This window comes from Cataglyphis hispanica, chromosome 22 (genome assembly GCF_021464435.1).
Source record: "Cataglyphis hispanica isolate Lineage 1 chromosome 22, ULB_Chis1_1.0, whole genome shotgun sequence".
NCBI classification, from domain to species: Eukaryota; Metazoa; Arthropoda; class Insecta; order Hymenoptera; family Formicidae; genus Cataglyphis; species Cataglyphis hispanica.
This window is the reverse complement of record NC_065975.1, coordinates 2,044,777-2,056,975: the sequence shown is the minus strand read 5'-3', so window position 1 is coordinate 2,056,975 and position 12,199 is coordinate 2,044,777. Positions and strand designations below refer to the sequence as shown.

At 35.6% G+C, this 12,199-nt stretch overlaps 1 protein-coding gene across 3 annotated transcripts in view; it reads right to left on the bottom strand.

The window, feature by feature from the left end:
* Positions 1-12,199, bottom strand: part of LOC126857549 (SAM and SH3 domain-containing protein 1-like) — a 289,086-nt gene that overhangs the window by 19,364 nt on the left and 257,523 nt on the right. The window lies entirely within an intron of this gene.

Sequence of the window (12,199 nt, the reverse complement as noted above, 5' to 3'; positions counted from 1 at the left end):
TCATTGTACAAATCTGCTTTCGCGAGAACACATTTTTGCATGAAGGTGTAGCGTTCCCTTTCATAGAGCGTTTCCTATTCTATAGAATGTCGAGTTCCTTAAAAGCGGCTGCCATTTATTCTCACGACGTTTCTGCCGCTAATGGGCTCGTGCATAAGATATTCAGGACGCGGCAAGGGTCGCCATGGAGGATCGTCAATTTCTCGTTCTTTAGATCCTACCAGGGAGAGAAGAGAAAGTGGAGGATACTCTATACGTATCTTGCCTGTATTTCGGAAAAACGTAGCGCAAGATTCTAATCGTGCGGGTAAGACGGGCTGCATCGCGAGCACTGCGTTAGTCGAATGATTAAGATAGAAGCCCGAGAGCTTCGTTCCCGCGGTAACTTCAGACAAAGCCTCCGAAGTATTTACAAAGGACCGTCGTCTCTTCTACGAGATTAGCCTGAGTAAGGAAATTCATCTCCCTTTCCTTACTATTTTAAGCGCGTTGTCGTCGTCGTACAACGAGAGCTCGAGAAATGATTCAGGATGAAAATTATTCTGTTGACACTCTGTGAATGCGGCCTATAGAGATTATTTCACATTGTCTTCAAAGCATTGTTACTAAAGTACTATAGAGATAATCGAAAAGGTTTGCTTGCAACATCGAGTTTATCGGTGAAAAGTCGATATATATATATATATATATGCATTCCGATAAGCAAATATATTCCAAGCACTGAGATTACAAAGTATCGCTACACACAATGTCATTGTAAGAAATACTGACCAATAACAAGTTCGAGTATTAACAGAAATCGCGCGTTAATTAATTAAAATTTTAATATTGCAATTTTTTTAAGAATTTTGTATTTCAAGTCCGTGATTTATATATAATTGAAATTACTTTCAAATTCTTTTGCTCATTTCGTATTACGTTTTTAAATTTTTTATATCTCTTAAAAAATATGTATAAAGTTGTTTTCATATTTCTCGGTTTAACAACAGAAATAAATCTTGTAAAAAAGTATTAATGTGTTAAGAAATAGATGTAGATTTCTCTACTTTATACATTTTATCCCGTTATAAATTAACAAGTTCTTATCAATTTTTATCAAAATTCAATAAAAAATCGATTTTATCAAAAATAGTTAATGACCGCGGTTAAATGTCGCAAATAATAAAAGAATAATAAGTGAAGCGATGAGACTATAAGTTTAGCCATCCGCTTATAACAAAATTGAGCCAACTTGCGCGGCACTTTTACTAGGTTTTCCGAATTAAGAAGCATCATGAAGAAATATCGATTCATCGTGCGGTAATCTCGATGTCTAAGGAAGAAAAAGCCGTGTATCTGTAGACAACGCCGGGACGATTAGCTTGCGGTGCGCGATTTAATTAAACCACGTGGTATTTATGTTAAACGGATTAGAACCGTTTGTTTGAGCTCGCAGACTGAGCTTCCTCCACGGTCTTGGCTATAGCATCCACTAAGCCTGAATAATACCTAGAGACAAGGCTGAGAATTTACGTTGCTTCCTGTTTACTGGAGCGATGTTGACTTTTTCCTCTTGAATGGACGACGAGAAGCGGAATAACCAAAGAAATCCCCAAACGTCCGGGGGATGCATTTTAAACGCATCCCTTATCCGCGAACCTCTCGCAGTAGTCTATGTAATCTTCTCTGATATGACGACTTTACTGCGGATTGTTGCCTCTTATGTGATATAAAAGCATAATACATATTATATCGCGCGCTTGTCTCTTTATTATGATTATCTAAAGTTTATATCATGATCCGATATCATAGCATTATCTTTTCTCGTTTTTTTTATTTTTTTTTTTATTAAATCTATTTTTAATAATTTTTTTAATTGCATTTAGTTTTATTCGAGTATTACTTTGCTAGTTAATAGCAATATTATATTTGTTTATATATAATCTATAATTTAAATATCTTAAGATACTTAAAAATTTATGTATAGTATTTAAAAAAATATATGCAATATTTCAATTAAAATATATATATATATATATATATATATATTACAGTCCAAATTCTTACACTAATCACGCGCGCAATGACGAAAAAATCTCATTGCACTTGCATCCCTGCTCCGTCGCGAGTTAAGACAATGGAGCACGCGGCGGCGACATATACAGGTACAAATAGCAGTCGCTCCGAGAAACAATTTCACCCATTTATCTACCGCGGGATCGACATCTCGGTAATGCATCTCGTCTGAAAATAAATGTTGCGATCGCGAGCATCTTGGTACGCAACGATTTCCATCAGTTAGCGTCTGAACCTACGAGAATCTCTCGACCCCGTCTCTTCCGGGATGACGCAGCCTCTTCGATTGGGAGGCGAAAGATTAAGCAATCGGTCTCCTTCTCCCGTTACGTAAATCACAATAAATCCGTCGTATAGTTTTGCGCATATAAGTCCAGGATAAATAGCGCGATATGCGTATCGAAGATTCGCTTGTGAAAGAACGAGCGTGTGACCGAGAGGATGACCTGTTCACGAGCGTGATCAGATGAGGAGAAAATCTTGAGAAAAATGACGGGTCCAGTAGATGAGCAGGGGCAAAGGGCCCGAGAGAATAGGACTATATATATTTACTTTTTTTAAGTTTAAGCGGTTAACTGGCCACCTGGGGGCAAGCTCTCCTTACAAGATCGGTTTATAGCCGCTCTCAGTCAATCGCGTCGAACCGTACCGCCTACCGGTTAATTTATCCTGGCATTGTATTGCTTCGGCACGATCCGAGAGAAAGAGAAAGAACGGGGGAGGAGGGAAAGCAGAGCCGAACACATCGGACCGAGATAGATAACGCCGCCGTGTAGGGTCGTGACAAACGCAATTAAGCATCTCATGACTTCCTGCACTGAGGAACCAGTAATCTGGTCATCTTCGCAGCCGACTACGTGAAGACTCCTGCCGGAACGCCCCGCAGCACGTGATCATGGTAACGGGCCGCTGGCTGTTGCACGGAATGCACCTTCGTTCTTGCGCAGCGACAGTAATCGCCTCCTCCGTCGAGATAGAATAGACTTTAATCGGATCCTCTTGAATCTCCCCTCCTGCCGCCCGTGCGCGACTCTTATTAGGGCGAATTGATTTACGAACACGGCCAATTCAGAAGCTAATCGGCGCTACATCGGCGACGTTAAACCGCCGTGCGATTTGTTTTCCGGTGATAATGTTCGACGTGAGAAACGTGATAATCACTCGAGATGCCAAGGAAGCGATATCCGGAAATTCGCAACAAATTTACTTACGTTGATAAGAGATGCGAAACGATTGAGAATTCAGAAATAAATATAAGGAAATAAATATAAAGTGGAAGTCCGTGTTAAGTTGTATCGCGTCAAAATACAATTGTACATTTTCTAATTTCATGGGTGTAGTAATTCGCTCTATCTGCTTCCGGGATTCTCTTGGATCGCTCGAGGACATGGAATATGTGAATAAGATTACTACTAAATTGAACTACAAAGCTCCGCGCGCGCGTACATCGTTACATCATTCTCAGAGTTATGGATAATGAATATGCATATACGTTCGCTCAATAATAATAACCGAAATAATTACATAAAGTATATATATATGTTAATATGCAATATTATCCAACTTTTAATGCTAATTTAATAAATTTATATAATTGCTCTCTTTCATATGTATTAATATTAATCCAATTCTGTGATAAGCTCCTTTATATGTTATACAAGCTATTCGTCGTCAGAATCGAGCATTATTATTATAAGAATTCCAACGAGTATAACAGCTGCTGCAATTGCGGTCAAATTGATCTAATAAAATTTGCAATTTTGTTTAATACACATATATATCATTAAATATTATTATTTATCGTATTTCAAAATGATTAACAATTATTAGCAACAGATCGTTATATATAGTTATATAGTTTTTCTTTTAAAATCATTTATTAAACAATATAGTAAGTTAATTATTATTAATTAATTTAATAGTGTATTAATTTAATTATATATATTATATATATTTTATTTATTCAGTGCAATACAGACCTAGATATTAAAAATGTTAGCTGAGAATTGTAACGCGTCGGGCAGAAGATTTTTATTCCACGCGCCAAGATAGCCACACGGTTTCGTTGCCTATAGTTTCGATTCTAATGGCAACTGCTTCCTCGATAAACAGACACCGCGCGAAAGAGATCTGCTACTGTTTGAAATTCCGCTGAAGCAGCTCCAACTCTATACTTGGGCAATACGATGCAATGCAGTCGGCCCAGTCTCGATTCCGGTCACGGGCGTAATCACGCCACTTAGGTAAGAGCGAGTGGCAGCGCAAGGCGGTCGACGAAGTCGAGGTTGGTAACGGTCTACACAACTTCTAGCGTGCTATCAACGCGCACGTATGTACGAAGCGAAGAGGCGAGGAATCGTTGAACGGATACGTTGCGGTCGCCGTCGCGGTGGTTGCTGTTTATCGACGAGACGAAGTGACTTCGGACACGGTCGAAACCGCGGCCCGCACCACCGCTCTACACGGTTGGCTATTATCGGAATGATTGAAACGTAAAACGTGGTATCGCCAGCTTTTCTCGCAAGCGACCGCGAATGAATCGGCGAATGTATCCCACGTGCTGAATTGACACACCATCGATCGTATGTATAGACCGAGGGTAACATTGTCATATCGATGTGACGAGTCGTGAACGACTTTCGAATAAATATTGGATCATCGTAGAGAATACATCTTTGATCTCGTAGTCGATGTTTTGATAGTCGAGCGATGATGGTACATTCCGGTCACGAAAATAATAGCGCCAGTTAAACGGAATTGCATCGACCATCCGCTTCCGTCCATTGGAAAAATTGACATTAGCGGAGACGTCGTTGGCGTATAAATGTAAGTGAGAAAAAATAAAAGCGCGACGTGTTTATCTTTTTCATGTTTCGTTACGGAGAAATGGTCTCACGTACTTTCAAAAAATGGACTTTAATACATTTCAGGCATATTGAGTCAAAGTCGAAAAATATTATAATACGAAAGAAAATCAGAAAATCATTCAAAATATATATATTTATTTTAAAATATTTTAAAATATATCCTTTTTTTTTAAATCAAACCCATACTATGTTTGTGTTATTTAAATCAACCTATAATTGGTTTAACAAATCTTTCTTTTAAATATATTATTTGTTTCGGACAAGATATTTCAGAAAAAGATCGATTCCCCCCAACAAATATTAGATGCGTACAATATCACACGTGTCAGAAGATAAATGGAGCTTACGGGAATCGCGTGGCAGTGAATCTTGAACAAGATTTGCGAACGAAATAGCGGCACGAAATTATCTATGACGCATCGCGAAATCTACGATACACGGTGGTATCTATAAATCTGTAACGATTCGATAACTATTCAATCTCGGAGCATTACTGCCAGGTTAAATATATCATACTGTAAATCTAAATATGCGCTTATAAAGTATCGCTCCTCAATGTACAAACGGGAGCAACATGCGATCCTATATTCCACGGTGTAGAATTACTTCGCACGGTAGTTTCGGTCACAAGCGTAATCATAATACTTTGGAGAAAACTATGTTAGAACGATGGAAAGCTGCGGTTATCTCGAAAAGTAGCGTCGGCAGTAATAATATCATTTTGCACATAGGAAAGGCGGTAAGAGGAGCTTGCGAGTAACTATATGGTTCTAGAGTGCCACGGAAGTTAGCTATTTATGAGCTAGTCAGCACAGAAACTACTCGTTGTTGCAGTGTGAAACTCGTGATATAAATGATTACGATGACATAGATGCAAAGATTTTTGATATTGTTAAGCGATACGAATCAAAACAAAGATATTTTTCCTACAAAAGTATATAAATGTAATAGTATATAAATGTCAAACAAATTAAAACATGATATATCACGATATTTTTACAAATTTACAGTTACATTACATACATCTAAGACAGACTTATAATTATCATTTAAAAAAACGGTATTTTTTACGAACATTTTACACAAAATATTAGTTTCATGTGATAAACTTTTCCAAAGCAAGTTGTAACATATGAGATATATCTGTCTTAAAACTTAAAAGATTAATATCATACATTTGATTACACATTTATTTCATTTATTTTTAAATAGCACTTTCTAGTTTCAAGATATAGATGTATGTATATATTTGTAATTATACAAATAAATTTGCTAAACACGTGCAAATTTTTATAAATATACATTTGTACACATAATATAATTTTAAGAAAATTTATATATTTATGCAAAAGATTACATATAATTTTTATTTATTCATAACTGTCATTTATATTAAAGATATTTTTAGCAAAAATTTATTAGAGAATTTTAAATTCATTTCTCTTAAAAATCACGAATTTGGTATTATTAAATTGACATAATAATAACTGTAATAAGAAATGATAGCGATTGATCAATTAATGCAAGTGAAATTTCTGACATGTTCGTGCAAACTTTCTTAATAATATCTTACGAAAAGCGAAATGAAGGAAGCGTTCTCGTACGTACAAGTATCTTATGGCAGGTATAGCGAGTCTGGTATGCATCGTATTGCACGTAATGAAGGCATACCAATGGCAGGTGCGGTAGATAGGTAGATACAGGGAGACGACGCGTCGAAGCCCTCGCGTGCTTCGACTGTGCCTGTTTAAGCGCAGAAACGGGTCCTGCGGGATCCGCTTGATTATTCGCTCATTTGAATCTTAATGTTGATATTTGCGAGAGAATGCGCGTCCATTAACCTTGACAAAGTATTCTTCGCAGCTCGGTGGGATTATGGTGAAAAGCGCACAACCTCGATTTAATAACGACGTAAAGTATTATAATCGTGAGCGTGGGCTGTTGTATAAATAATAACGATAAAGTCCGAGGATTCTCGCTAGCTTGAACGTTATAATACATTTTTAGGATAAATAATTACTCACGCCGTGCAGTGTGAAACATGTTGTGATAAGACATGTCTGTAAAAAATATATCTTAACACTACAAATTAATAGATATAATATAAAAGAAATACAAAAATTTCGAAAGATGCATAAATTAATAAAAATATCTCAGTCAAAAAAATATTAAGTATTTAAAAATTTATTACAATATAGTTTTATTACAATATACTTTTTATTTCTTTGTCTTTCAAAAAAATTAAGTAGCAGAGAGATGCTTATTAAATTATAAAAATCAAATAAAAAATATGAAATTCAAATCTTTTCTTTGTTCAATTTCATAGAAAATTCTTTTAAATTTTTCTTTTCATTGCAAAGATTAAGTTTTCCATCAGTTATTATACTATGCTTTTTAATTTAAACACTACCGGATTAAATAATATAACCGGAAATAAGAAACAATGAATCCGTAATATGGATTTTCGAAAGCAGAGAGCTCGTATTTAAAACATTATTGGCTGACTATCATTAATTGTGAATAAGATGGCGCGTAGAACCTTAGTGCATCAAACCAATTGTCTCATCTAAAATTTAACTAACAAGATAGGACGTTACGCATCTAACGACAAGATAAAATGAGTCCTGGTTATCTCTCGAGCGTTATGAGGTGCGTCGAAAAAACGACGACACCTGCGATGGAAACTTGGAACAAGTACAAATGAAAACAAAAGTAAAAGTAGTAATGACTCGCACATTTTCATAAAAAACGAGCTGGAAAATATGCATATGCTAACTGTCATTGTCATTGGAATTAATGGTTAGCAGCTTCCCTTTAATATTACCTTTAAATTTAACTCTAATCGTGTTTTAAATTAAATAAAATTTATAAAAGTATCGTTTTAATATATATATATATAATTTATATCGATTTCCAAAAATGGGAGGTTTTGCCTCACGTCTTTTGCAATACATTCATGTTCTTTTATCCTCTAAAGGATAGCGGTTAAGAAAAGGGCGCGAGAGGAAAAGGGGAGGAAACGCATCATTCGATGCGAATAAAGCGACGAGGTCGTGAAAAGAGCCATGGCCGTCGTCAAAATGTTTTACGCGCCGCGGAAGGTGTACGTCATAGGTATGTGCCACACATGCCGATCATATTTCATGCAAATATTTTTCACCCTCGCGTATTCGGCAGGTAGCTTCGGGAAGCAGTCCGAATACCCACCACCACCCCTTGCTATCCCGCTCGAGTTTGCCAGAACTTTTGTGCGAGTGCAGAAGCTCGAGGAGACTCGACCGGCTAATTATGGGGGGGAGGGGGTTATTTCGTTCGCCGCTGACGCACGAAACACGGAAATTTTCTCGCCACGTAAGTGAAAACGCAATTTCCACGGTTGTATTCGCCCCGTCGGTCTCGTCTACCCCCGCCGTCCCCTTTTGCCGACCGCGATTTAATTTAATGATAATGAGAGAACGCCGTGGTTTATTCCGATTTCATTGCGTGCGAAATATGGCCATTCTTCTTTCTCCTATATAGCGTGCCAGAATCCTGTTGCCCTGACGTTTTCCGTGAAAACTCATTGGCATCAGTATTTGCGCCGCTTGTAAAATCTCTTCGAGTCGCGAAATTATTCTCGTCCCGAATAATACGCATAACTTGCTGTAATCAATTTAATTAAACTTATTTAGACAGGCAAACTTTTATTTCTTTTAGTTCTATTTAATTTGTAATGTCAAAGAACACGAGTATATTACGTTTCATATATTTGTTTGACAAATATGTATGTGTGTAAAAAAATAATTTCGAAAATATATTTTTCGTAGTATATAATTGTAAAATTATTCTTATTCGTTATTTCAATTATATTTTTTTTTTAAAGCAGTTGTAATAAATAATTGTGACTTTTTTCTTTTTGAAAATACGATATATAATATTAAACGCTAATCATTTTTATCATAAGTGTATTGGTTGCGTAAGCTGATCAATATTTTCTATTTCATATATAATAAATTTCTACAACCACACATATTATTGTTAATGTATTTGTTATAATAATTACACGAAAAGAAAAAGAGAAATTAAAAAAAAATGTATATCAGCAATATCTAATCCGCAAAGCATCAGTGCAATATCTTTCAAAGCGCTAAAATAAGAGTTAAACTTATATTTTGATTAAATAAAATGCAAATTCTATGGCAGTTTGGACGATAGTAGCGTTATTCGAACATAAAATCGTTTTTTTAAGCTCAGTTATGTTTATGAATTGCGGACAAACAGTTTTAATCCGAGCAAAAGCCTTCGATAAGCGGCTTTCTCGAAATATTCTTTTACATTACCACCCTCGTACATCGTTTGCATATATATATAATCGAATTGAACGCCGTTGAAATAATTTCCACGTGATGACGATCTCCATCCGTCGTATTCGCCCGCAATAATTCGAACGATTTGAAAAAAAGTGGCGGTGTTCTTTCTTCACGCAAGTTGAAGATACGTCTCGTGATACGATACGACGAGCAATTTCGTAAAAGCATCAACCGGCCGGACATCGCGTTGCTATTTATGTGGATCGTACGCAATTAAAGTTTAATCCTCGCGTGGAGAAAATATTCATGCTACGTCGTCGAGACGAAATAGTATAGCGCGATCGTGCTCGCCAGGAAAAGTAATATGAAATTTCGTTAGTGCCAATAAAAAGGAGCGTTTACATCCTGACTGAATTAGATCGTTGTTTCGGAATAACACGTCCCATGCAAAAATCAATAAAGTTGTGTTTACGCGCTTAAACGACAATGTATAATTGACGCGCGAAATGTCATGTCGACGAAAAATTTTTGCGATTCGATGAATCTCACAATTCCATCACGATAATCGTCTCTTGTGACGAAAATATCCGTTTCAAAATGATAAAATGACGAAGTGGGTTCGAGCTAAAATCTTCTCAACCGTGCTACTTCTAACTTTCGCGCGCTTTGTAAGTTACAAAAAATTAAATTTCAACTGCGTATAAAAGGGGACAGATACTTGTCATTAAAATGTAGTTCATGGTGCACTAGGTTGAATTTCACGCTTCCAGTATACATAATACGTTGTACAAAGAAAACTCTTTATCATAATCTAAAAAAGTGCTTTCTATGAAAGTATAAGAGATAATTACCAATTACCAAGTTAAGCTGCAGGCTTTTAGCTGCAGGTTCGTTGATAAATCAGAAAATATGTTCAGTCCAAATTTAAAGTTTAGTAGAGATAGTCATTTGTAAAATAATATCTCTTTAATTCTTCTTTCATCATTTCAACCATTGTCTTTTTCATCGATATAGTTATTGCCATAATTACAGTATATAATTCCTTTCATTTAACATCACAGTACTTGGTATTAGATTTTGTATAAAATTAACAACTCGCTAATCGTTTCAAATTTCAATGTACGAAAACAAAGAATACGTAATACTTGTATTATATATTATGCGAATATGTGAATGAGTTTTCGCGTTTATAGGAGGGGAAATCCGTTAATCTTATAAAAGGATGCGCGACAGACACCGCACAAACCAAGAAGCGCACTAAAGATTTAAGCTCGAGATGATACATAATGCGGAAACAATGCGACTTCGTCGCAAGACGTAAGAATGAGAGAATGTCCTCTTCCATCCTGGAAGCTAAATGTCGATGTTTCTTGTCTCCAATTAGTGCTACAACTTTGAGAAAGTTTGCACGATATAATCCTAACTGTAAGGGGATAAAACCGATGCGTTGGAAATATTTGTCGACATAGTGCGCGCCTGCTATAGTTTAACTGTCGACATTGCTCCTCACTATAGTTTAGAAGAGATACAAGTGCTTAATTAAATAAGTTTCTCAAGCGTATCGAAAGACAATAAGAGCATCGTGTTACGCGACATCGCGTCGCGCGTGTTAAGTTATTTTGTAACACATACGGATCTTTAGAAAGATATATATAATTTTTTAATTATATGAATAAATTTATATCAACATTATAAAGTTATTTAAATGTGTTTTATCTAAAAAAACAATACGTAAAATATTTTTACAAGTAATATGTAAAATAAAAAATTTGAAAATTTAAAGCTCTGCAACTAAAATAAAATATTTAAATTATAATTTTTTTTTTTTCAATAAATATTGATTTTTAACAAGATTTCTTCCATCTCTTTAAAGCTTCGCTTAATTTTCTATATTTTCTCTCGAAATAAAATAATACGCTGACAATGCCATCGATATATCCTATCATACGTGACTATTGTAACTATAAAAAAATATCTTTATATGAAATAATTTTATTAAGTAGAAGAGAAATAGAACTGATAGGTTTCTTGAAGATTCGATGATGAAAAAAATAAATAAAAAGAAAATATATTATTCTAAAATTTTTTAAAATTGTTAAATGTCTTACACATAATGATCAATAAATAAGTCCAAAATTTTTTTTTTAAATTCATTATAGATAAGTCACTCTGCTATCCTCAATCCTATGTACTTATGTTTGATTATTATCTTCATTTCAAATATTTAGAATATCAACAAAATATACATTTGATCAAACAATCTGCCTACTTTTTACAAAGTAATTTTTATATGTATCCTCGCGCTATACAGAAGTACGCCGATGCCGCTAAAAATAATTTCTGAATCAAGTTAACTTGAGAGATATTATAATCGCAAAGCACGCAATACTTATCAGCTGAATGTATCAAGCGATATTGAGATACCTCGGGGCATCCGCTGACGCGAACGACTACGCGTAAAAGAACTGATATCCTCTTCTCACGAGGAAAGAGACTTAAAACTCGTAAAAGGACTCGTTAAGATTAAGATAACGCTAGTCTTAAGCCAGCGTTATTAAAGAAGAGATGTCGGCAAAAAGAAAATTCTATGAAAATGTTATAACGCATAATGAGAAAAAGCAAAATAACAAGATAGAAAAAGAAATGAATAAACTAGAGTCAGAAATGATGATAAAAAGAGAGGAAAAAGAAAGAAAAGCGCGAGAAAAAGATGTTGGACAAGACACATTATATGTACATGAAAGTCTGCGTCCAAGTATCTGAAATCGTTGAAGAGTCCGATAAAGATAGCGCGACAGAAAGTAGCATCGAGATGCAGGCAGGCGATGAAGGACTTGAAAAGGATTCGGTCAAGGACCTCGGGATGCGTACACTGATATCTTGTTTAATTAAGCGAACCTCCAAAGCAGGCGGCATCTTGTCGTGGTAAGAAGCCGACCCATTGTGAGGCTCTTCAAAGCCTCCAGTGGCCACTGGAGACAGTGAAGA